The following is a 25,012-nucleotide window of genomic DNA, read 5'->3' on the forward strand; positions in this document are numbered from 1 at the left end:
ACTGCCAGGACGCAGTGGGCAGAAATGAGGCAGAAACCTAAGACTGCAGGAACTGGTGAAGCCTAGACAACAACTGGACTAAAACCAACCTGGCTTTTAAATTCTTAAACAAAGAAAGAGGTCCATATTGAGTAGGTTTCCAAAATTGATGGATTCAGAGATGGCATTATTAGGACTTGCATAATGATTCAACACAATTAAATTCAATAACTACTATTGAGATAATATCTTAGAGTAGTTTGCAGGCTATTTTGAAGGCAAACAACAATAAGTGTTGGTGAGGATGTGGGGAAAAATGTACACGCATACATTGATGGTGGGACTGCAAATTGGTGCAGCCAATATAGAAAGCAGTATGGAGATTCCTTGAAAATCTGGGAATGGAACCAACATTTGACCCAGCTATCCCTCTCCTCAGACTATACCCAAAGGACTTAAAAAGAGCATACTACAGAGACACAGCCACATCAATGTTTATAGCAGCACAATTCACAATAGCTAAACATGGAGCCAACCTAGATGCCTTTCAGTAGATGAATGGATAAAAAAAAATGTGGCATATATACACAATGGAATTTTACTCAGCCATAAAAGAGAATAAAATCATGGCATTTGCAGGTAAATGAATGCAGTTGGAGAAGATAATGCTAAGTGAACTTAGCCAATCACAAAAAACAAATGCCGAATGTTTTCTCTGAGGCTGACTCATAGTGGGGAAGGGAGGGGGAGCATGGGAGGAATAGATGAATTCTAGATAGAGAAGAGGGGTGGGAGGGAAAAGGAGGAGGCAAGGGATTAGCAAGGATGGTGGAATGTGATGAACGTCATTGTCCAAAGTACATGTATGAAGACACAAATTGAGTGTCAACGTACTTTACGTACAGAGATATGAAAAATTGTGGTGTATATGTGTAATAAGAATTTTAATGCAAAAAAGTATATGTATAAAGACATGAATTGGCATGAACATACTTTATATACAAAATATGAAAAATTGTATTCTATATGTGTAATAAGAATTGTAATACATTCCTCTGTCATGTATTTAAAAAAATAAAGTCAATTAAATAAAAACAAAACATAACAAAATAGCCACTATTGAGCTGGCACTATGTATACACACTTACCTGAGTGTTGCAAGAGATTGAAAAATAAAAATAATGTGATTCTTACTTAGAAAAATGTTCTTGATTAATACCTTTGACCTCTATAATTTTCTAGTATACCAGTAGTTTTACCACCTTAAATGACTTCGTATGAGCAATCATTATTCTATAAGCACTTCCTGACCTATGAATTACCTTACCTTCATTATTTCTTTGCTTCTATTTATTTTGAATTTGTTCTTTTTTAGCTTTGTAAAATTAAAACTAACTCATGGGTTTGTAGCATTTCCTCTTTTCCAATATACTGACACAAAAATAAAAATTTCTGTCTAAATATTGCTTGAGCTATATTTAAGTTTTGATATGTTATATTTTTCTTTTCATTTAATTATAAATAATTGCCACTTTGTTTTTAAATATACTTTAACCTATTTTTAGATTTTCTAGACAACTTTCTATCATTTATTTCTGAAATTATTTTCTGTCATTTCTGGGGAAAATAATCTGTATGATTAAATTATTTAAAATTTAATAAGATTTGTTTTGTTATTGTGCGGTCTACTATAGTAAATGCTGAATGTGCACTAATGAATGCATTTTTACTGTTGTTTGGTAGAATGTTGTATAAATGTGAGTTAAATTGGGTTAACTCAAATGTACTGTATTATTTTTTATATTCCTATTAATTTTCTAGCTCTTATGAATATCAAGACAAAAGTGTTGGAATCTCTAATTACAATTGTGAATTTGTCTATTTCTTCTCTTCAGTTAAGTCAATTTTGGCTTAATGTATTTTGAAGCTCTATTGTAAGATATATGAATGCTTTGGATGGTTATGTCTTCCTGATGAATCAAACCCTTTAGGAAATGACAATCTTTATTCCTGATAATATTCCTTATGCTGAAATCTACTTTGATATCAATTTAGCCATGCCAGCTTTCTTAAAATTAGTATTTGCATGAAATACATTCCCCCTCCAACTTTTTAGCTATTTGTATTTCTATTGGTATTTTGTTCATATTGTAGTGATTTTTGTTCTTTGTGGAAACCAAATAGTGAGTTTTTCAATTAAATTCAGTCTTATAGTCTATCTTTTAATAGGAGAATATGAATCATTGACATATAATGTGCTTATGGATATATAATTCTGTATTTAAATATATCATCTCTTTTGTTTTTTGTTTTACATATTAGTTTCTCTAGAGTCTTTAACTGTCACAGACTACTTTCAATTCTTTATATTATTTGTTTATACTGTAAAAACCATATACTTTCATGCTCCTCTTTTTTCCTACCTTCTGTGATTTTGATGTGTACATATATTATAAACCCCATAATATATTGTTGGGTTTTTTTTTAAGGATCAAGGTCTTTTAAGCAAAATTAAAGGATGAGACCATGCATTTTTTAAAATAATTAACCACATATTTACCAGTTTCACACCTCTTATTTTCTTAGCATAATTGTAAAAGCATTTTCTTCTCTTATATTCTTTTGCCTGAACAGGTTTTTTTTACATTAATATTTGAAAGACAATTTTGGTGATATTGACAGATTTTACTTTTTTATTATTTAGCATTTCAAGGCTATCATTCTTTTGCCTTCTTTCAACTTCTGACAAGAAGTGTATGGTAGTTATTTTTATATTTATGTAGGTATTATGACTTTTAATTTAATTTATTTTAAGATTTTTTTATTTTTCACAGATTTTCTGAAATTTGGTCATGATGTTTTTGGTGTCTTCTTCCTTGTAATTATCCTGCTGGGGACTCATTAAATCTTTTTCTTTTGTGGTCTTATAATTTTCCAAATTTGTAAAGTCTTCAGACTCTACTTTTTATACATTTTTTTTCAGCTTTCTTTTGCTGGGACTGCAATTATTCATGTTAAACTACTTCACACTCTCCCATGGATGACTGTGTATACTCTGAGCTTCATTTTGTGTAATTCTGTTGCTATTTCTTCAAGTTCATTGAAATTATATTCTTCAATCTACCATTAAACAAATCCAGTGAAATTTTCATTTAATATTTTTAAAAATTTTGATACTTCATTTGGTTTATATTTTAATATAAATCCTGAGTATATTGAACCACTTTGATACCTCTTTTAATGTACTGATCTAACAATTCTTCCCTTTCTGCCATTGCTTTTTCTATTGACTAATTTTCTCCTGGTTAAAGATCACAGTTTCATTCTTCTTAGTGGATCTCAAACATTTTAAATTTCAGATTGTCAAGTGTTACATATTAGTGTGTTTTTAATGAGTAATAAAATTTTTTCATGCAGGGAATTAAGTTACTAGTGAGTCAGTTTAAACCTCTTAATTCTTCATTTTTAACTTTTAAAGCATGAGTCTTCAGTCTTTGCCATAATGCTATTTCAGTTCCACTAATAAAGAATAATACTTGTATAATTTCTATTGTATTACCATGTTTTCAATGAGATTTCTTCACTCTTAAGTCACAGAAATGCAAGCAATTAGTTCTGAGTGAGCTCTAGAAAATTTCACCTTACAATTTCCTGATAATTATTCTCTCCTGTTAATACTTGCCCCTCATATCAACTGTATGGAGTTTCACAGATGTATGTACTGGTATGTAGCCTTCTTGTATCTTTGACTAAGTTCAATCCCTAGTATGCCTCCCAAAAAAGGTATTGTTAGGCAAAATGTGAAAATAATAAGGAAAAACTGAACAAATATAAAGACATAAAAGGCAATAGGAAAATAAATGCATTAATAGAAAGTTTTAAAACTCAGTATCAAATAACCGTGAATCTGTAATTTGTGTGCAGGTGTTTGATTGTAGGGGCAGCAGTAATTGGTGTTTGTATCTGAGTGCACACAGGGAAATAACGACTAGAAAAATATAAAGTGAAAAATTATTTCTCTTTAATACAAAGTTATAGTATGGGAGACCAACCTTACACATGACTGAGTCACACTCCCCAGCTGGGTGCTGAGGCGATCAGTGCAGAAATATGGCAGAGATTTCCCCACCCTTCTTGGGTCCGAGGGTCGATGTCTCCTGCGTGGGTGTATCTTGCTACAGCCCCATGGGTGAAGCTATGCTCACCTGTTTCTTTGTATATAACCCCTTGCCCTGTTTAGGATAGAATCTTCCATGGAAGTGCCTTGTGTGTGTCCCCTTCTCTTACTGTGCCCTTGGGTGTGGCCTACCCAGGTGTCAGTCAACCTGCTGACAGTGGACATCATGAAGATAGACTCAGCCCCCAGAAACCTGACCCCTTGCCTCATTTGAATAACTTCTCAAAAAAAAAGGGGTCAGCACTTGCTCTCGCTCTCTCTCTTCCTGCGGACTGTTAAGGTCAGAGAAGCCATCACTGGACCCCAAAGAAAAAGGTATTGTGTCTCTTGTGTGGTTATTTCATGCAGCCCAGTTGGTCCAATTTAACTGGAGTAACCTCTGAGCCTTTTAGTCACGAGAACAGAAACCGGCATTATAGAATACTTATTTCAAGGTCTTTTAATGTTAAATATAACTGTGTAGCTACAAGAATTTCTACAAGATATTTTCATGTTTCTATTTGTATTTCCCAAATTAGGTGAATGAAAGGGAGTACATTAAACTGAACTATTTAGATATTTGTGTTTCTTTGTGGATAAAAATTAAGACTCGGGCTGTAACTCAGTGGTACAGCACTTGCCTTGTATATGAGGGACACTGGGTTCAATCCTCAGCACCACATAAAAATAAATAAATAAATAAATAAACGTATTGTTTCCATCTACAACTAAAAAAAGTATTTTTAAAAAGGAGTGGGATTTATAGAACATATTTGTATTCAATTTTTTTGACTTAGGCTCACTATCACCAAACTGAGCTAACCAAGAACATCCTCATTTTTCTTAATTTTGTAATGAACTCTGGACAAGCACATTTATTTCATGAATGCCAACTAATATGAAAATACATATGTATAAGTTCAATGTTTCTAAATTCCTATTATGCCTGAATATCTTTCACCATACACTGTCTTTGGTTTTTGCCTGTGACTTTCATTTGTAGGCAACTTATGTCACCAACTAGATTACAAGTTATTTGAAGTTAGTGTGATTCAACCCACTCACTTTAATTATATTTCAAGTTTTAATACTTCTAATACTTATTAAAATTATTATGTTAATTAAGATTAAATTGAGACCTCTGGATCTCTCAATTTCCTTATCTTTTTGCTATTCATTTTATTCTTAAAATCCTTTGATTTACATTTTATAATATTTTATATGTATTTGGTACTAGGAATTAGAATAACTTCAAGGAAATGGAAAAAAAAAAGGAACATCCCCAATTTCTTTTTACAAAGCTAGAATAGGCCAAGTAGAAGCAACAGATATTTACACACAATAATACCAAATAAAATAATTGTAAGTTCCTGTTATACCTGTACATTATATATTACGTCTGTACATACATATAACCTTCAACATAATTAAGAATACAGGAGAATAAATATGAATTAATGCAAATATAAGAGGTTCTCCTGAATGCCAGAAAATAATACTTAAATAAATGAATATGTATAATATATTCTTAAAGAAAAATTCTACTAGTTGTATGAATGTTAGTGTCAGCATTTATTAATTCATAAATGTAGTGATTATAACTAAAAATCACAAAATAATATTATTTAAATGAAAATTATATATATATATATATATATATATATATATATATATATATAAAAGCCTATATCTTTCCATCTAATGACTGTGAAAATTCAGTAGAAGTTAGTGAATTCATTTCACAGACAAAGTGATAGAAGCAATATGCCCAGGTTATAGATGGTAAGGAGGTACATTGTATGTAGAAAATTCACAACAAAAATAAAGGTGACTAAAAGTTTTGTTTCCTTTCTATTTTTTCATTTCTGTAAGAATAATCACTGAAAATGTCATAAGTTGTCAGCAAAAATATATGTTGCTGCATATAAAAGATATTCTAAATCTAATTAAAATACATCATATTTTCTCCTTTAGCTCTTATTATTTTTGACTGATACATAAAAATCATACATATTTATGGGGTTAATATTAATGGAGAAAGTTGATGAAAACAGAAGAAAATAGAGAATTTAGGAATATACATAAATTTGTTTTAATGTATTAGGTAATTAAATATGAGATTAAATAATTGAGTGGTAGATGGATAAAGCAATAAATGGTTATTTTGTCAACTAAACATTTGGGAACAAAATAATAACCTGTTTTCCACATAAGGATATGCAACAAAATTATTTCAGATGTTTGAAAAACTAAATAAAAACACAAAAAAGTTCCATTAAACATTTAAGTTGCCAATTGTATTTACTTTGTGTAACAAGGGCCTTCATAATTCCAGAAAAAAACATAAGGAAAAGATTAATGGATCAAACCACATAAACATTTAGACTTCTGTAGTTTAAAAAAAAATTAAGCAAAGTTAAATGGCAAAAACAAATTGGGAGAATTTTCTTTTTTTCATATCTGAGAAAAAAACATATTTCATAGCTTTAACAAATTCTTTTTCTAGATCAATACAAAATATAGATTCCATTAGACCAACAAGAAAAGGACATGACTAGACAACCACAAAAGGAAACATAAAATATAAACATAACAGATGTAACAAATATTAATTCTTTCAAGAAAAAAAAATTGGAAATTTTGCCAGATGCTAAATATTTTAAAAATTCTATCACCCATTGTTTGAAATAAGCATATTTTGTGTACTTTTATACTTTGCTGGATATGTTAATTAAATAACTTTCTGCATCAAATAGGGTAATGTGTTTCTAAAACCCTAGGAAAGTTTATATTTTTCTACATAATAATAGTGATCATTCATTATATGATAGTGGCTTAGAATCCATTCCAAAATCAGGGTGGAAGGAGCAATATTCCCAAGATATAAATAGTAAGGAGGTACATTGTGTTTAGAGAATTTACAGCAATAATAAAGCTGACTAAAGTCAGTTTGCTTTTCATTATCACCAGGCCCAAGCAATTTTAAACAATCTCAGTGATTTAAATACTCCTCCTCACCAGGTTGGACAGCCTACCTCTAGCATTGGAACTACTTGAAGGAAATAAGAACAGAAGGGCAAAAGCATTTGACAAATATCATTCATCATCCTATTCATTTTAATATTAAAATAAAGTAATGAAACTAAATGCTTAACATAATGAGATTTAAAAATTAAGGCTTGAGTTTTGGCTCAGTGGTAGAGTTCTCACCTAGCATGTGTTAGGCACTGGATTTGATCCTCAGCACCACATAAAAATAAGTAAATAAAATAAAGGGATTGTATCCATCTACAACTAGAAAATATATTACAAATATGATATTACAAATATGATGGTGTTAGCCTAGTGCATTCCTGTAATCCCAGCAGTTCTGGAGGCCAAGGCAGGAGGATTGCAAGTTCAAAGCCTGCCTCAGCAACTTATTGAGGCACTAGTCAAATAAATAAAATATTCAAAAGGCATGGGGATGTGGTTCAGTGGTTGACTGCCCGTGGGTTCAATCCGCAGTACCACACACACAAAAAAAAAGATGGTGCTATCCTGTATTTAAACCATGGTATATTGTTAAATCAAATGAAGTGTATAATGGAAATTATACACACAATCTGTTTTCAAATGTATTTGTAGTATTTTATAGCCAATAGAAGTTGACCAAATGGTATTTCTGGTTACAATCTGATTTTAATCACATCTTTATCATAGCTTAAGGAGATACCAGGAAAGATGGACTGAATCTATGACATCTGTTCAAAACACACACAAACACACACACACACACACACACACACACACTCACACACACCATACATTTTTAGTTTAGAGCAGTTGTTCTTAATCTTTGCTACATATTAGAATATCCTGGGGAGCTTTTAATATGATGATACCCAATATGCAGCCATACTAATCATATCAGAAACCAGCTAGGAGCAGGAAAGGATTAGGCATCAGAATCTTTTAAAAGCTTCCTGGCAATTCCAATGTTCATCCAAGTTCAGAACCAATCAGCTCACACCTAGATGCTCAAGTGTAGTCCATGGATCTGTAGCAGCAGCCATCATTGCAAACTGGTTAAAAATGCAGAATCTCAGGCCTCAAATCAGATCACAATCAGATTTTAACAAGATTCTCAGGTCTTTTCATTAAAGCTCAAGAATCACCATTAGAACTTCTTTGCTTCCATTTCTTTAGTATAAGATTTCAATGGAATTTTGGCCAAATTATTTTGTTATATTGTGTGCATCTACGAACATGTAACAAAAATACCATCAAGTTGTACAAATATAATGCTTTAATTAAAAATGAGGGAAAAAGGTTTCAATGGAGAAAAAGGTTCTGATGTTTAAAATAAGTCTGAAACTATTGGAATGCTGAAGTTCTTCTCTATCTACAAATTCTGTAACTCATTTACATAAATGAATACCTTCCTCCATCTAGGAATGAGTACAGATCATTTTTACTAATGCTTATTCAATAAGAAAATAAATTAATTAGAGATTCATTAGAAATGGGTTTAGAAGGTAATGTATTCTTGGGGGAAAAATCGTATCATGATTTTTCTTTCTCATTTGACTAAGGGAAAAATTAATTTTCAAAATTTGAGTTTAATATTACATCACTTCATTATCTTTTTACAAACAAAAATTAGCTAAGTAACTTTGTAAGCTGAACCTCAAAAAATTTACTAAATCTCTAGATAAATTAAGTGACAAATCTCTTGTCCTGATCAATAGAACATCTGAGTTATTCATACAAGTCATTCTAATATAAGTTTGTTTAAGTAACAAACTACAGAAGAATAAAGTTAATAAAAGAAAAAAAATGAAGCTTGGGGAGGGGTATTAAAATAACACAAACTTTTAAATTGAAAAAGCAATTGCCATATAAAGTATTTCTCATAGGAACTAAATTTACATAATGGAAATTCTAGGCAACCTGAATCAATGCAAATAACCCAATGCAATAACAACTTTATTAAGATAACAGCTATACATATATATATATATATGAAAAAAGTCATTTTCCTTAACCTTGAAATTGTATTCTCCTAATAGAAACCAGTATTATAAACTCTTCAGTAACAGAAGAAAATTGACTGATACACTGATATTTCTTGTGTTAACATATTAATGCAAACTGTTTTTTAGCAGTTTCTGCTATAAACATTGATGCTATTCTATATGGTGAATGAAGGTTTAAAATGATACTGTACCAGAAATTTTGATTAGTGCTTCAAAGTTTTTAAAGAATTTTCTCTTTCCTTACTCAGTGAATACTAATCACAACTTTATAAAAGATTATTCTCTCCAACTCTGTAAGAGACTGTTATCTTCATTAGAAAAATAAAGTAAAAGTTGGAAGAAGTCTATAGCATATCCAAGGATAAACATCAGCAAGTAAGAGAGTATATACTCATGCTTAGATTGGCCACTCTACGTTTCTTCCATATCACAGCTTTTTTTTCTTGTAATCTAATCTTTTTAAAAATATTTTTTAGTTGTCGATATACTTTATTTATTTATATGTGGTGCTTAGAATCAAACCCAGTGCCTCACATATGCTATGCAAGTGCTCTACTGCTGAGCCGCAACCCTAGCCCCTAATCTTCTTTCAATACTTATTTTGGTCATTATGTTTTTTGAATGCATGCACACACACACACACACACACACACACACACACACACACACACACACACATGCGCACACATACACACACACTTTTACTCAAAAGTCAGGGCCCACACACAGGTCATTTGTTGCTAACTACATAATTCACATAAATAGACTATTTTGGAACACTGATACCACCTGCACATCTCCAAAAAATCAAGTACAAAGGAACAAGATCTTTTTTGGCTTCCGCATCATTCAGATAGTCAGCACTAGATTCCACTTCTAATGTAGATTATAGTAGTCACATTTACCCAAACTAGGAAGTAAACAGTTAAGAAGAAAATGATATTGATCATTATGCATGATGAAGTCAAATCTTAATTAAATTCTACTTCTTTATATAAAACCCTGCTTTATTTTTAATGTTACTTTTTTAGTTTAGGAACTGCCTACCTAGATTATTTTTAATAGAACAAATACAACATATGGTGAATTGATATATGAGTGTCTAGAAGATAGATTAGAGTGGTTTATTTAAATATTATAAATATTCACAAAAAAATTCTTTTCACTTCTCCATAACTCACTTAAATTTACTTCCAATTCATACTAGTTTATTTTATTATTTCCTTTTATGTATGTGGCAATAATTTTCATGCATATCAAAGTGAAAAAAAATCTAAAAATTTCTAAAAGTCTTCATATTAATATTATTGTATTAGTTCTTCATTTAAATAAATCTTCACAAAATTAATAAAAACACAAAAAAAATTGGGAACTAGATTTAAAATGAATTAGTGATACTAAATTTAATGTAATAATCAAATTTCAGTTCTAAATCATTTCTAGTCTAAGAATTCATAATTAATTCTCCAATGCCTTTTTATTTTCATTTAGCTCACAATAAAATTTTGAATATAAATAAATATACATTTGGGATACTGTAAATATAAATACTATAATTCTATTCCCTAATCTTTGATGGTATAATCATATTCCATTAGAAAATATAGAACTGAAAATTAATAAAACAAACCTTAACTATATCACCTAGCTTTTAAAGTATTCAGATATTTTTCTTAACTATACATATGCTGGTATGTTATGAATATATCTGAATCAATTTCAAATCAAAGTAATTTTTCACTGCTTAACAGTCAGTCTCTATAGAAAATAATAAATATATCTCCTATATTTTTAAAGTTAGAATATCACACATTAACCAACCAATTAAAAAAGTAAAACACAAGATTTTAGACAATCAGCCATATTAAGCTTAAGGAAGCAAGTAATTATAACATAAATAATTACATTTCTGGAAAAATAAGAGACCCAGAAAAGCTAAAGCAATTCTAAGCAGGAAGAGTGAAGCAGGTGGTATCGCTATACCAGACCTTAAACTATACTACAGAACAATAGTAACACAAACTGCATGGTATTGGTACCAAAAAAGGCCGACAGATCAATAGTACAGAATAGAGGACACAGAGACTAACCCACAAAATTACTTATCTTATATTATACAAAAACATGTACTGGAGAAAAGATAGCATCTTCAACAAATGGTGCTGGGAAAACTGGAAATCCATATGCAGCAAAATGAAATTGAACCCCTACCTCTCACCATTCACAAAAATTAATTCAAAAAAAAATTAACTCATCAAGGACCTAGAAATTAAACCAGAGAGTCTGCATCTAATAGAAGAAAAAGTAGGCCCTAATCTTCATCATGTAGGATTAGGCCCCAACTTCCTTAATAAGACTCCTATAGCACAAGAATTAAAAACAAGAATCAATAAATGGGATGGATTCAAACTAAAAAGTTTTTTCTCAGAAAAAGAAATAATCTGTGAGGTGAACAGAGAGCCTTCATCCTGGGAGCAAATTTTTACCCTCATACATCAGGTAGAACACTAATCTTTTTTTTTTTTTTTTTGATGTTAAACTTGTCTTTTATTGCTTTGGGCAAGGATTCCATCACTCCAGCCTACTGTTAAGGTATTTTGGAAGCAGATTTATTCCAAATACATAAATAATGCCTCTCGTCTTTGTTCAATGGTTGCACAGGGATGCGGGGAGTAGCTCAGTAAAAATGCTTTTCCAATAGGATTTTACTTTAGGGTTCATGAAAGTGGGTGGAATATGGTAGGTATATGTCCCACCAGAGTTTGTAAATTTTCCTTACATACCCTAGAATTAAACATATTGTAAATACTTTTACAAAAATTACCATTTTGAAACTATTAAAGTGTGTAATTCAGTGGCATTAAGTACATTCACATTTTTTTTTGGCAATCATCACCATCTATCTTCAGAATGCTTTCAGATTTGCAAACTGACACTCGAAGCCCATTAAACAATTGCTGATAGCCCCTTTCCCTATCCTTTAACCACCACCACTCTACTCCTAGACTACTTTTGGACTGTTTCTCTTTCACTTAATAAGAAAGACAGTCTACTGCTGACCAGTGGGGTTGCTTCTCTACATGCAAGTTTTCTTGCATATAGTTGATTTGAGTTCATTATAGAGAAACAGGTGGAGACAAACTGGATGTGGGCCTTCTATCCACATCTCAGCAGCCCTGCCATGGATCTGCCCAATTCTTTCACATCAAAATGGCTTGATCTTTCAAGCCATTTCCATGTTGTAGATCCGCCTGCAGGTTTCATAGCTTTCCCGCTGTCGCTTGCGGCAAGGTTTCTCATAGTATCTTCGTTGTTTAATGTCCTCAATGAGCCCATCCATGCTGAGGATTCTGTTCAGGGTTCTGTATGCACCTTCCACGTTCCCTTCGTGTACCATCACAGTCCTGGCAATGAACTTCAGGTGCTTAGCCATGACCTTGGATTTAGGTCTTCACTCTTCAGGACCCGGCACCCTCAGAACGTGCCCGACCCTAGAACACTTATCTCTAGAGTATATAAAGAAGCTAAGCACCAAAGAAACAAATAACCCAATCGATAAATGGGCCAAGGGCCTGAACAGACACTTCTCAGAAGATGGTATACAATCAATCCACAACTATATGAAAAAATGCTCATCATCTTTAGCAATTAGAGAAATGCAATTCAAAACTACTCTAAGATATCATCTCACTTCAGTCAGAATGGCAGCTATTATAAAGACAAACAACAAAAAGTGTTGGCGAGGATGTGGGGGGAAAAGGAACACTTATACACTGCTGGTCCGGCTGCAAATTGGTGCAGCCAATTTGGAAAGCAGTAAGGAGATTCCTTGAAAATCTGGGAATGGAACCACCATTTGACCCAGCTATTCCTCTTCTCCGGACTATACCCAGAGGACTTAAAAACGGCATACTACAGGGACACAGTCACATCAATGTTTATAGTAGTACAATTCACAATAGTTAAACTGTGGAGCCAACCTAGATGTCCTTCAGTGGATGAATGGATTAAAAAAATGGCATTTATACACATGGAATATTACTTAGCATTAAAAAAGAACAAGATCATGGCATTTGCAGGCAAATGGATAGTGTTGGAAAAGATAATGCTAAGTGAAGTCAGCTAATCCCAAAAAAACAAATGCTGAATGTTTTCTCTGATATAAGGCGGGTGAGTCATAGTAGGGTAGGGAGGGAGAGCATGGGAAGATTAGATTAATTATAGATAAGAAAGAGGGATGGGAGGGAAAGGGAGTGGGAAGGGGATTAGCAAGGATGGTGGAATGTGATGGTCATCATTATACAAAGTACATGTATGAAGACTTGAAATGGGTATCAACATACCTTATATACAAACAAATATAAATATAGATAGATAGATAGATATAGATATAGATATAGATATAGATATAGATGTAGATATAGATATAGATATAGATATAGATATAGATATAGATATAGATATAGATATAAAGAAAGAAAGAATTGTATTTCTGTGATAGTGGTTCAAATTTACCCACTTCAATGAACCAGGACTCCTAATTTTCACTCCCGTATGGTATGTGTCCCACTCTAATTGAACATGGGCTGCCACTGGTTTGCTTTTACCAAGAAGAGGCAGTGTAAACATCTGTGTGAGGGAAGATGCTTAAATCCTTAGTAAATAACTAGTTACTTAAGTCATACAAATCCAAGCAACATCAAGTGATTACAGAAACCTTCAAAGACCTTCTAATCCCCGGATACATTATAGGGAAAAACCAAAGAATCAGGCTGACAGCCTGAATGTAGCCAATACAGGATTCCTGTTGAGCTATCTAGCCATCTTTAACCATGTGAGCCTTAGTTATTTCAAATGAGACCCCAGAGAACAAAGAGCAGACATCAGCCATTCTCACTATACTCTGATGCAATTTCTTTTTTTTTTCCATTTTTTTTATTGATTGTTCAAAACATTACAGAGCTCATGATATATCATCTTTCATACATTTGACTCAATTGGGTTTTGAACTCCCCAAATACATAACTCTGATGCAATTTCTGACCCACAGAATTGTGAACATAATTGCTATATGATGAGCTCAAAATAGGTCCTCAGTGTATTGGCCTTTGTGTTGTTTATTCTTCTATTTATTCTTCTGTTAACTCAAAAGACCATTGGTTTCAAATTCAAAAATTTATACATTAAGCTGGTTTAAAAATAGCTCACGCAAAAATTTAGTCATTTAGAGCTTAGCTATTTTGAATACCCTGAGAAACTTCACCCAATATATGCAAGTCATAGATAAAAAGATAAAACAAAACAAATAAGCCCTGTATTTAAAGACCAGAAATATGCTATTCTTCAGAGCTTTCTAACCTTAACATTCTCCACACGAGGCTGAACAACATCACCTAGACACTCTACACACAAAAGTCACTTCTCAAATCCCCACTTCCTCAGATATTTCCATGCTCTCCTCCATTCATTAGCAACAGAACTCTGGACAGACTCCTTACATGCAAACCTGTGAATACATAGCCCAGTAAAGCATGCTTTAGTCTGGAGGTGCTGTTGCTACCTCATAGTCAAATTTCTTTCCTTGATCAATTCCCAAATCCCTTGAAGAACTACAATAATAAATTGACTTTTGTTTTATGCAGCCAAATTTAGGGTGGTGTGTTATAGAACACTAATAAGTAATAGGAACAATTTAAATTATTTCTCTAAGGCATTCCAAACTGCTGACTGCCCTAAAATATTTAACAATGTTGTAGAACTATTGTATTTTAATTCATAATAACTATGGTGTAAGGCTACAGATGGTGAAGTTTCTGAAACAGAGTTTTTTTCATGGTCCATCATGTCCTTTGAAAAATACTGTGAGATGAAAAATATTTTAATAAGTACACAAAACAATTTTTCCAACAGGAAATTTAACTGTTACTAATCTGTAATATGAAACAACTACCACAAGCAATTTGCCTATAAAAGAAAAGACAGTAGTTTTAGAATTAATCAACTGTTCTTAAACGGTTAATATTTTTTTCTTATTTGTTTTTGTTTGTCCATACATTAACATTTATAATCAGATAAGTTGGAGTTGAATTCAAGAGTTTGTAGAAAATATTGAGGAAAAATCAACTTGGAAAATCAATACCTTATTACCTATAAAACTTTTATAAATAAAAAATCAGCTTCTCAAAAAAAATAAATAAAACAGCTTCTTTAAGAAAATTGGCCTTTTTAAGAATTAGGAAAATGTCTGTCATTATTGGTTTTTGGCACTGTAACACTCTGGTCTGCTTGCAGAACACAAGTGCTCTGTGTCAACATAATCTGAGAACAACTAATGTGGATGTGTTCTATCTAATGCATTTTTGTCTTGCAAATAGAGTAAAAGAAAATTACTTAAGTCCTCTATTGTTTGATCCATTTGGCTTCATTATCCCTGTAGTTAAGGAAAATTTATAAGCTGGTCTCTGAATACTTGTGTGAGGGCTGGGTGTATTTTCCCATTCATTAGATTAGAAGTACTCCAGTAATTCATAGGTGACTGCCATCTGTTTATGATCCCAGTCTTTACTCAGCCATGTGACAAAACATTCAAAAGAGTAGAAAAATGGAACCCAGAAAACATTGGGTTTATATCTCATTTTGGTACTGATGTGTTTTCAGACAATATTTACATATTTACAGGATCATATTATTTTTGGCTGTTTTGAGGATGAGACGTTACAATGGATGTAAGACTGTATTAAGTTAATTGCAATGTAAACTATTATTCTCCTGGATTATTATAGAAGTCAGCACAATACTACATGAGCTTAAAGAATAACAGCATCTCTTTCTATTTTATCTAGCAGGTAAGTTCCTCATATGACCTAAGAATTTCAAGGAAAAAAAAAATTTGTCACATTCACTATACTCAGCTACCTATATTATATAATATGTCGAAATACACTGATAAAAAAGTATAAACAAAACAGACTACAGTATCCATTTAGAAACTTTGGAAGCACAGAAAATATCAGTATGACATGAAATACCATATTCAACCAAAACTACCTAATTCCATTCAACTTCCAGATAGTAGTATCAATTATGGTTCATATTTGTGGTTAAAAATTTCTTATACATATTTGATCTCAATATTCTCAAAACCATATGGAATATTTTCTTCATTTTACTGATGAAAATATTGAAGTATCAGACAAGAAACAGGCTCAAGTCTCAGAACCTTCTCCAACTTCTCCCTTGATAGAACTGATTTCTGTATGTTACTCCTGAAGGACAATGCTGTCATCTAGCTTCCATGTGAGAAGGGGAAGTAAAATTGCTTACATTAAGGAGATACTTCTCAATAAGTTTAATATGTTACCACTTTTAGAGATATTAGATGAAGGGAAACAATTGCTTAGCTACAATCATTAAACATTTACTGTAGGATGTGATTAATGACAATATAGTCATGCTATCACAGTCTCAGCTTATGGCTTCTACAATATGGCTCAGAAGATCCAAGAAAACTGGGAAGTCATTGTGCATGATTGATGCATTTAGTCAACTTGAGACAAAAGTATGTCCAACTGAGACTGGATATACAAAGGTTTAAGTTACAGACAAATACCAAAGCCAAGAAAAAAAGACCAGCTAAACTGCCACAGACAAACATGTGGCAAGGATTCGTTATGGTGCGACAAATAAAAGCAGAAAGTTGAAAGGAGCAAAGAAAAGGTCCAAAAATGCTAGAAGGAGATGGAAATGGAGCATAGGAATCAAAGCACTATGTAATTCTATTTTAAAATGATAAAATATTAGTTATTATACATTATTGGTCAATTAAATTTCTACAATATGGCCCCAAATTCGTCCTAGTGATTTATAAAATCTTTTATTCCCTCTTTACACTAGTTTTCTGACACTCAAATTCTTTTTTTTTAAATATTTATATTTGGTTGTAGTTGGATACAATGCCTTTTATTTACTTAATTATTTATTTATTTATATGTGGTGCTGAGGATTGAACCCAGGGCCTCCCACGTGCTAGGCAAGCGCTCTACTGCTAGAGGCACAACTCCAAACCCATACTCAAATTCTTTTAAGGATGTGTTTATACTTACTTTACCTATTTCCTCAGTCTTTACCCATTCCATTCCTCTCTAGCTTCTAATCCCATTATTTTACTATGATAATACTTACATGAGGTCACCTGTGACTTCCATGTGACTTAAATTAATGGGCATCTTTAGTCCCAAACTCACTTGAATTTCAACAAAACTCAACACATTTTTTTACTCCATGTTTTTTAAACATTTTCTTGCCTTACTTCTATAACATCACTTCTCTTGGGACATCCCTGTTTTTTTGAATTGCTCCTCCTCCTTTGCTGTTTCAGCAACTATGCATAGCTCTTCAATGTTGAATGTTCTCAAGACTTTATTCAGTTCTTTTCTCTTTTCACTTTATATTTTTCTTTTGTGGTTTCATTCCTCCTATGTTTTTCATTTGCACCCAGGAGGTGAAGACAGGTATTCGGTATTACTAAGTAAAACTGCTTAATCATTTCTGTGATTTTTGCATCTGCACTTATAGGTCAGACCTCTCTGCTACAGGCTGATAAATCCAACTCACAGTTTCTTTTTGTGTATGTTCCAGAGATGTCTTCAACATCCAGGTCAAAGAGTAAGTCTCAAGCTTTTTCCCAATCTTGTCCTTCTTCCATTGTACCCTGTCTCAGTGAAGGACAACCTTATCCTTCCTGTCTTTAATCCAGAAGTCTAAGAGTCATGATTGATCCTCTCCTCCCCTGTGCATAAACCATATATCACCATGTTCTGTTGTCTATGCTCTGTGCACCAAACAAACTGCCTTGTTTCACATGTACCAAGATGCCAATGTGATCTCCTTTGACAGCTTTTGTACTGCAGCTCCCTGTACCTGGTGCACACTTGCCACTTATTGCCTAATTGATGCACTCTTCCCAACCATTGCTCAACTGTACTCCAAGTTACCAAAATCACATCCTCAGAAAGTCTTCCCTGACCTTCCTCATAGAAACCTTCCGTCTGCCAACTCAGGGTCTTTGTATATTCTCATTACCATGTACCTTTGTTACATGGTCCATTCCACAGTGTGCAGTTATACAGCTGTTTGTGTAACTGAAAACTCCAAGAGGAAGGAATGATGTTCATTTTTTTCTTAAATTATTTATATGCTACACATTTAAGGAACACAATATGATGTTTTGATATAGTATAGTTGAATAATCAACATATCCATCATCTTATACAGTTACTGTTGTGGGGGCAGGGGTAGAGAATCTACCATCTATCTTTTAGCAAAATCCTGAGTCCAATACAGTATTATTAATTATAGTTCTTGAATTGTACATCAGATCTCTAGATTTATTTATCCTATATATCTGCAACTTAGTATCACTTGACTTATAACTTTTTATTCCTCATATCCTTCCCCTGGTAACCATAATTTTTATTCTAACCTCTGTTGATCACCATTGCAAGATCAGTGCCAAATATAGTCACAGTGTAGGAGCTCAACATTATTTGTTGAATGATTAACTGAACTAAACAAAAGAATATGTTCTTATCGGTTCAAGGCTTTACAAGATCTTTCTCAAATGAAATATTTCCTCTTCTGTGCCTTTAACTAACTCTGTTTATGGTGGTATCATATTTATTGCATTGATCGCTGTATACATGTCTTTTTTCCAACACAGGCCATGAGTTCCTCAGAGACCTTGAGGGTAGAAATCATGTCTAGTTCGCTGCTGTACTCTGGGGCCACTCACAGTGCTAGGCGTGTCACAGGCACTCAGAAGCAGAGGGAATTGAAGAAGTGGAAAAGATCAACTCTGCTAACTTTATGATTTTAGTTGCTTCAACAACAAACCCATTTGCACTCAGGAAGTGAAAACAGGTATTACTAAGTAAAATTGTTTAATCTCCTCTAAATATTTCAGATAATATCCCAAATCTGCTATTAGGCCCTGCCAAGCAGCTGAGTTTCAGAATAATTCAAAGATTGGTGTTGTTGCTTCTTCTTTTTTTTTAATGATTTTTTTTTTTTTTTTGCAGTTGTAGATGGACAGAATGCCTTTATTTTGTTTGTTTATTTTTATGTGGTGCTGAGGATCGAACCCAGTGCCTCACACATGCTAGGCAAGTACTCTACCTCTGAGCCACAGCCCCAGGCCAGCTTCTTCTTAATTCATAAATATGACCCATGCATTAAAAGTTTGTTGACCTTTCAAAACAAACAAAAAGCTGCATAGTAACCCCTTGCTCTTATTCATTGGGAAAGGGCAGATTATATCCATTGGTGGGTTGTTTTAGTTTGTTTTGCTTTGTTGACATTTTTACAATTAAGATAGAGCTTTAGACACACAACAAGTGATCAACTTTTAACGCTCATTATCCAGAAGATATAATGATAGAGACAGGAATTAAGAATAGCTTTTATTTAGGAGCAACCTAGTGTCAGGTCTCTTCTTTCACCACTAAAACTCTGTTTCTTTTCTTTTCACTTAAATAAATCCTATTCCTTTCAGTCTCATTAAAGTAAAAAAAAATATATATATATTGTGGAGCCGGGGTTGTGGCTTAGTGGTAGAGCACTGGCCTAGCACATTGGAGGCCCTGGGTTCCATCCTTAGCACCACATTAAACAAATAAGTAAATAAATAAATAAAATGAAAGTATTGTGCTCAACTATCAATAAAAATAATAATAAGAAAAAGTAGAAAGAAAGAAAAAAAGAAAAGAATGTTTTTATTTTTAAAGATATGATTATATTTATGAGTAATAAAGCCTTGAATTTTTACTGAGCCAAACTTGATATAGTTAACTTTAAAATCCACATTATAAAAAAGAAAAATTGTACCTTTAAAGATCTGTCTCTTGAGAAGTTTGTCATGAATATAACACTTCTTTAAATGGGTCACTGGTTCTCATCCAGGTTGTCAATTCCTAGTTTATGTGCTCTGTTAAATATAATTGATAAATATATTTTGAGTTTTGTTCTTAGTAACTTGGCAATCTCTCAATTTATAAAATTGTGTGTGTGTGTGTGTGTGTGTGAAAGAGAGAGAGAGAAAGAGAGATTAATTTATTCCTGTCTTCCAATTCTAAAGGATTAGCATTATTCAGGTGAAAAGTGTTGTATTTACTGTGCTAGGAAACTTGTGGGACAAGACATGACATAGTTAATGGGCTTTCAGTAAAAATAGTAAGAATAGATGTCTTTGAAGTTTCCAGATAATCATCTCCTAGATAAGGAAAGAGTGACTGTCTTTACATGTATTTAGCAGCTGAGCACATCATCAAAGCAATAACACACTAGAAAGAATGTCATGTGTATGATTTAATGAGTGATATTTTAAAATAGACATTACACTGCTGTCTCATTTATATGTATCTGCTAATGTGCTTTTTATGTGTCACTAAATTTATTGGAAAGAATATCTCCAATTTTTTTCTTCCTTGGCTTCAGTTAAATGATTCACACTCCTAACTACAGATTAAGATATTAATAGAAGATATTAATAGATATCAATTATTCCCTGTAATTTTACATTTGTTACGTATAGATATAGAGGGCTGGGTCTAAAGCTCAGTGGCAGATCACTTGAGAACACTTGCCTAGCATGTGCAAGATCCTGGTTCAATCCCTAACCCTCAAAAACAAAAACAAAAACAAAAGAGAGAGAGAAAAAAAATTACATTTCTTTTTACTTTTAAAATCAACTTTATTGAGAAATGTATACACAATGAAATACCTACGTTTTTAAAATATATAATTCAATAAGCTTAAACAAACATAACAAAACAATTGTCAATCAAGATGCAGATCAAATAGAAGTACAATTTATTTTTCCATACATCTTTGGGTAAATATTTGGATTATTTTCAGTTTGGAGCTATTATTATTAAAGCCATGATGAACAAGTTTATCTACAAGTTTTGGCTGCATTTTTTTTCATTTCTCTTTGACAAATGCCTTTATAAGAAACTGCCAATATACATTTTATGAATAATGTTCAAAGTCATTGAAAGAGGATAAATATTTATATGTAACATCTGTTCTTTTGTTTAATAAATATTAAGCAATCATTATGTAATAGTAGAACTTTGGGCTCTGGGTGTACAGAATTTAATAATACACAATTCTTGCCCTGAACACATTCAGAGAATATGGTGAACATCTCTCTCTTATGCAAATTCAGGACAGAATCTACAGATATCACCCTACTGACCTTTTGTTCTAAGCCCTATGTCTAGCTCTCCTATCAACTGCTTATCTAACTTTATGGTGAAAAGTTTTGAAATGTCACTGTTTTCAAACATTAAAATGTCTGTATTTTTTAATAAAGTAAAGGAAACTTTGCCTCCCAAATGTGATAAATAAAATAGATAACATCAAGTTTCAAACTTTGAAGTAGCTGGAAATTTGTTAGAAATTGATTAACAGTGTAATTTCTAATAAACATTTAATGAGAATCATTTCTTAAAGTATAGTAGTTTCAATAGAACAAATAAACAAATAAATTTTTAAGTATAATGGTTTCATGAACTCTGCATTAGTCCATGAAACATAAATTGTATGAAAAATCACATAAATGAGAAGCCTGAGAGCCTATTTATTCTCTATTGAATTTTAACCAACCTGAAATCTACAAATGAAGACAAGTTATAGCCAAAATAACCAAAAACTAAATTGAAAGAGAAAAGCACAAAGCTTCTGCTTGCTCTCAACATTATAATTGTTATGCTCGAATTCGGGACCCCCAAAAGACCACCAGAGACCAAGATCCATGTAAATAGCAAAAAGGTGTTTATTTCAAGCTAGCTTGTACTCCACACAGCAACTAGTGACACTGAGAGGCCCGAGCCCAGGGTTTGCAGCAGTTTTATACACTCTTTGGGGAAGGCAGGGACTTCACATACATCATAGCATCTCTTAGCAAATCATCACACACCACGGGAAAATCATAAAACAACTCTAAAACATGATTAGCACATTCACTGGTGGGAACAAGTTGGGTAAGGGTGATTGGTTACTATAAGGGGAGATTCATTTGAACTGATTGGTTTAAGCCATAAGGGAAGTATGCACTGAACTACATGGTTTCCCAACATATTATCAACTACCATAAACTACTGGGAGAGTCATCTGGCATCCCAGGTATTTCCCTGTCTCATGCTGATTGGTGGTTGCTAGGGCGTTGCTATGGGTCCCCACCTAGCCTGACTGAATCTGGGACACCTGGCTCCACAGATCTCTCCTGTTATTTGTAGATAAACAACTCAGCAGGGTGGGTATGTGCCTAGGAGTGCTCTGTGGGTCTTTCCAAGGATAAGGGTCACGCTCCCTTCCTTGGACAGGCTTTGCTCTGAGGTAGAGGCTGGTTTTTCAATAATCTGTAGCTGTCACAGGTGTTTTGGTTTTGTTATTATTTATTTATTTATTTGATACTAGATATTGAACCTAAGGGCCCTTAACCACTGAGCCACATTCCCAGACCATTTTTTTTTTTTTTTTTGAGACCGGGCCTCACTAATTTGCTGAGCCTGGCTTTGAACTTGCTATCCTCCTGCCTCAGCCTCCTGAGTCACTGACCTGTCACAACTCAATGGTCTTGATACCACATAAACTGAAAACTGGTTTGTCCAACAGCTGTTAGTGATACTTCTCCCAGCAAACAGTTCAAAAAATGGTTTCCATGGAAAATTAACTTAAGCAAGCGGTTGACCTTCTGGAAGAAATAAGAACATGTTCCTTATTCATCACTAAGAAATATTTTCAATTTATAATTTCTAGGGAGGGAATTCCTGCTTCTTTTTATAACAATTTAAATGACTTGGAATGAAGAGAAGAATTTGGTTTCCATTTGTTTTGCTTTGTGGTGCTGATTACCTTCCCTGTTGTCATTACTTAACTGCCACCAGATTCACTCTAAGACTCTAATTCCTAAAACACATTCAGCAATTGCCTCCCCACCCCAGAGGATAAAGACACACTGTTCTTTAATGTAGCTGGGATTCAGCCCATTGCCCAAAGCACTAGGTAGAAAAGATTCCTTAAGGGTAAAGAATGAAGTGTGGATTATCATCTCCCAGCATTTGAATAAGCATGCAAGTCAACATATTAGTCAGAAGATTAAATAAAAAGATGATGACTGCCTTCCCTGAACTTCTTAGGGAAGTAGTTAAGAATCATGGGATCAGAATAAGTTATACTCCATGTACATATAATGACAAACCAGTCTCTACCTCAGAGCAAAGCTTGTCCAAGGAAGGGGGCTGACCCTTGTCCTTGGAAAGACCCACAGAGCACCCCTAGGCACATACCCACCCTGCTGAGTTGTTTATCTACAAATAACTGGAGAGATCTGCAGCGCCAGGTGTCCCTGATTCATTCAGGCTAGGTGAGGACCCATAGCAACCACCAATCAGTATGAGACAGGGAAAATACCTGGGATGCCAGATGACCCTCCCAGTAGTTTATGGTGGTTGATAACATGTTGGGAAACCATGTAGTTCAGCACGTATACCCCTTGTGGTTGAAACCAATCAGTTCAAAGGAATCCTCCTCTTGTACTAGCCAATCACTCTTACCCAACTTGTTCCCTCCAGTAAATGTGCTAATCATGTTTTAGAGTTATTTTATGATTTTCCCGTGGTGTGTGATGATTTGCTAAGAGCTGTATGTGAAGTCCCTGCCTTCCCCAAAGAGTGTATGAAACTGCTGCAAACCCTGGGCTTGGGGACTCTCAGTGTCACCAGTTGCTGTGTGCATACGGAGGACTGAGCCAGCTCGCAATAAACACCTCTTTGCTGCTTACCTGGATCTTGGTCTCTGGTGGTCTTTTGGGGGTCCTGAATTCGAGTATAACAATAATAGGTCAAAACACAAACTCTACTGTTATGTATATCTAAAAATAATAACAAAAAACATTGGGGTTCTCTGCTCTCTCTGAATCGAGGCCAAAAAAAAGGAGGTTGGCTAGATAGTCAGAATCAAATAAGTTATTGGTCTGCATAATCAGAAGTAAGTCAGTTATCATTTTTCTATGCTTGATTTTTCTCATGAAAACAAAAATACATGTTTTTTGAACAACTTTATAATATTTAAAGTCATAAATAATTTTTATCTCTATGTAACAGAGTTTGGGAGATGATAAAATATAGATCTATATTATATGCTATACAATACTATACAGATGTAAAATAATTATTACTGTCTCATCATTGCAAGTGTAAATACCAGTTAAGATTTATGGGGAAGTTCAGAGAATAGTTCTTGGAGTAAATAATGGGAGTTTCTAATAAATACCTCCACTTCAGATTGGAGCCCAAGATTGAGGCTGATTTTCTATCAGTGCTGTCTCATAAAATGATCCCAAAACTTTACTATCCATAAATCAACTATAAAATGCTTAGGAGATATCATGACATGCATATCAGAAATGCAAATATACTCTTCAATACAATGTTGAATCCATTACTTTTGTCTATTTTCCTGATGATCAACATAAGAACTTTCTATCAGGTTCAACTTATTCACCCAAGGCATTAAGTGGAATTGTTATGCCAGATTTGTGGGACCCCAATAGACCCCCAGGAGCCGAATCCGATGCAAGCTCTAGCCTTGACTCACAACTGTTCCTGACACAGCGGTCCCAGGGAGTGAGTCCCGGGGTCCTTTGTTCAGTGAGATTTTATAGGTTTGGGGGGATACTCTATGCTTCACAACATCACACAGCAAATCATTCCATACCACAGGAAATTCAAACAACAACTCTTAACATTGATTAGCACATTCAATGGTGGGAACAATTTGGGAAGGGGTGATTGGTTAG

At 33.4% G+C, this 25,012-nt stretch overlaps 1 pseudogene; it reads right to left on the bottom strand.

The window, feature by feature from the left end:
* Positions 1–11,881: 11,881 nt before the first annotated feature.
* Positions 11,882–12,639, bottom strand: LOC101973102 (small ribosomal subunit protein bS21m pseudogene; annotated as a pseudogene).
* Between the last annotated feature and the right edge of the window lie 12,373 nt (positions 12,640–25,012).

Source organism: Ictidomys tridecemlineatus, chromosome 6, assembly GCF_052094955.1.
Source record: "Ictidomys tridecemlineatus isolate mIctTri1 chromosome 6, mIctTri1.hap1, whole genome shotgun sequence".
NCBI lineage: Eukaryota > Metazoa > Chordata > Mammalia > Rodentia > Sciuridae > Ictidomys > Ictidomys tridecemlineatus.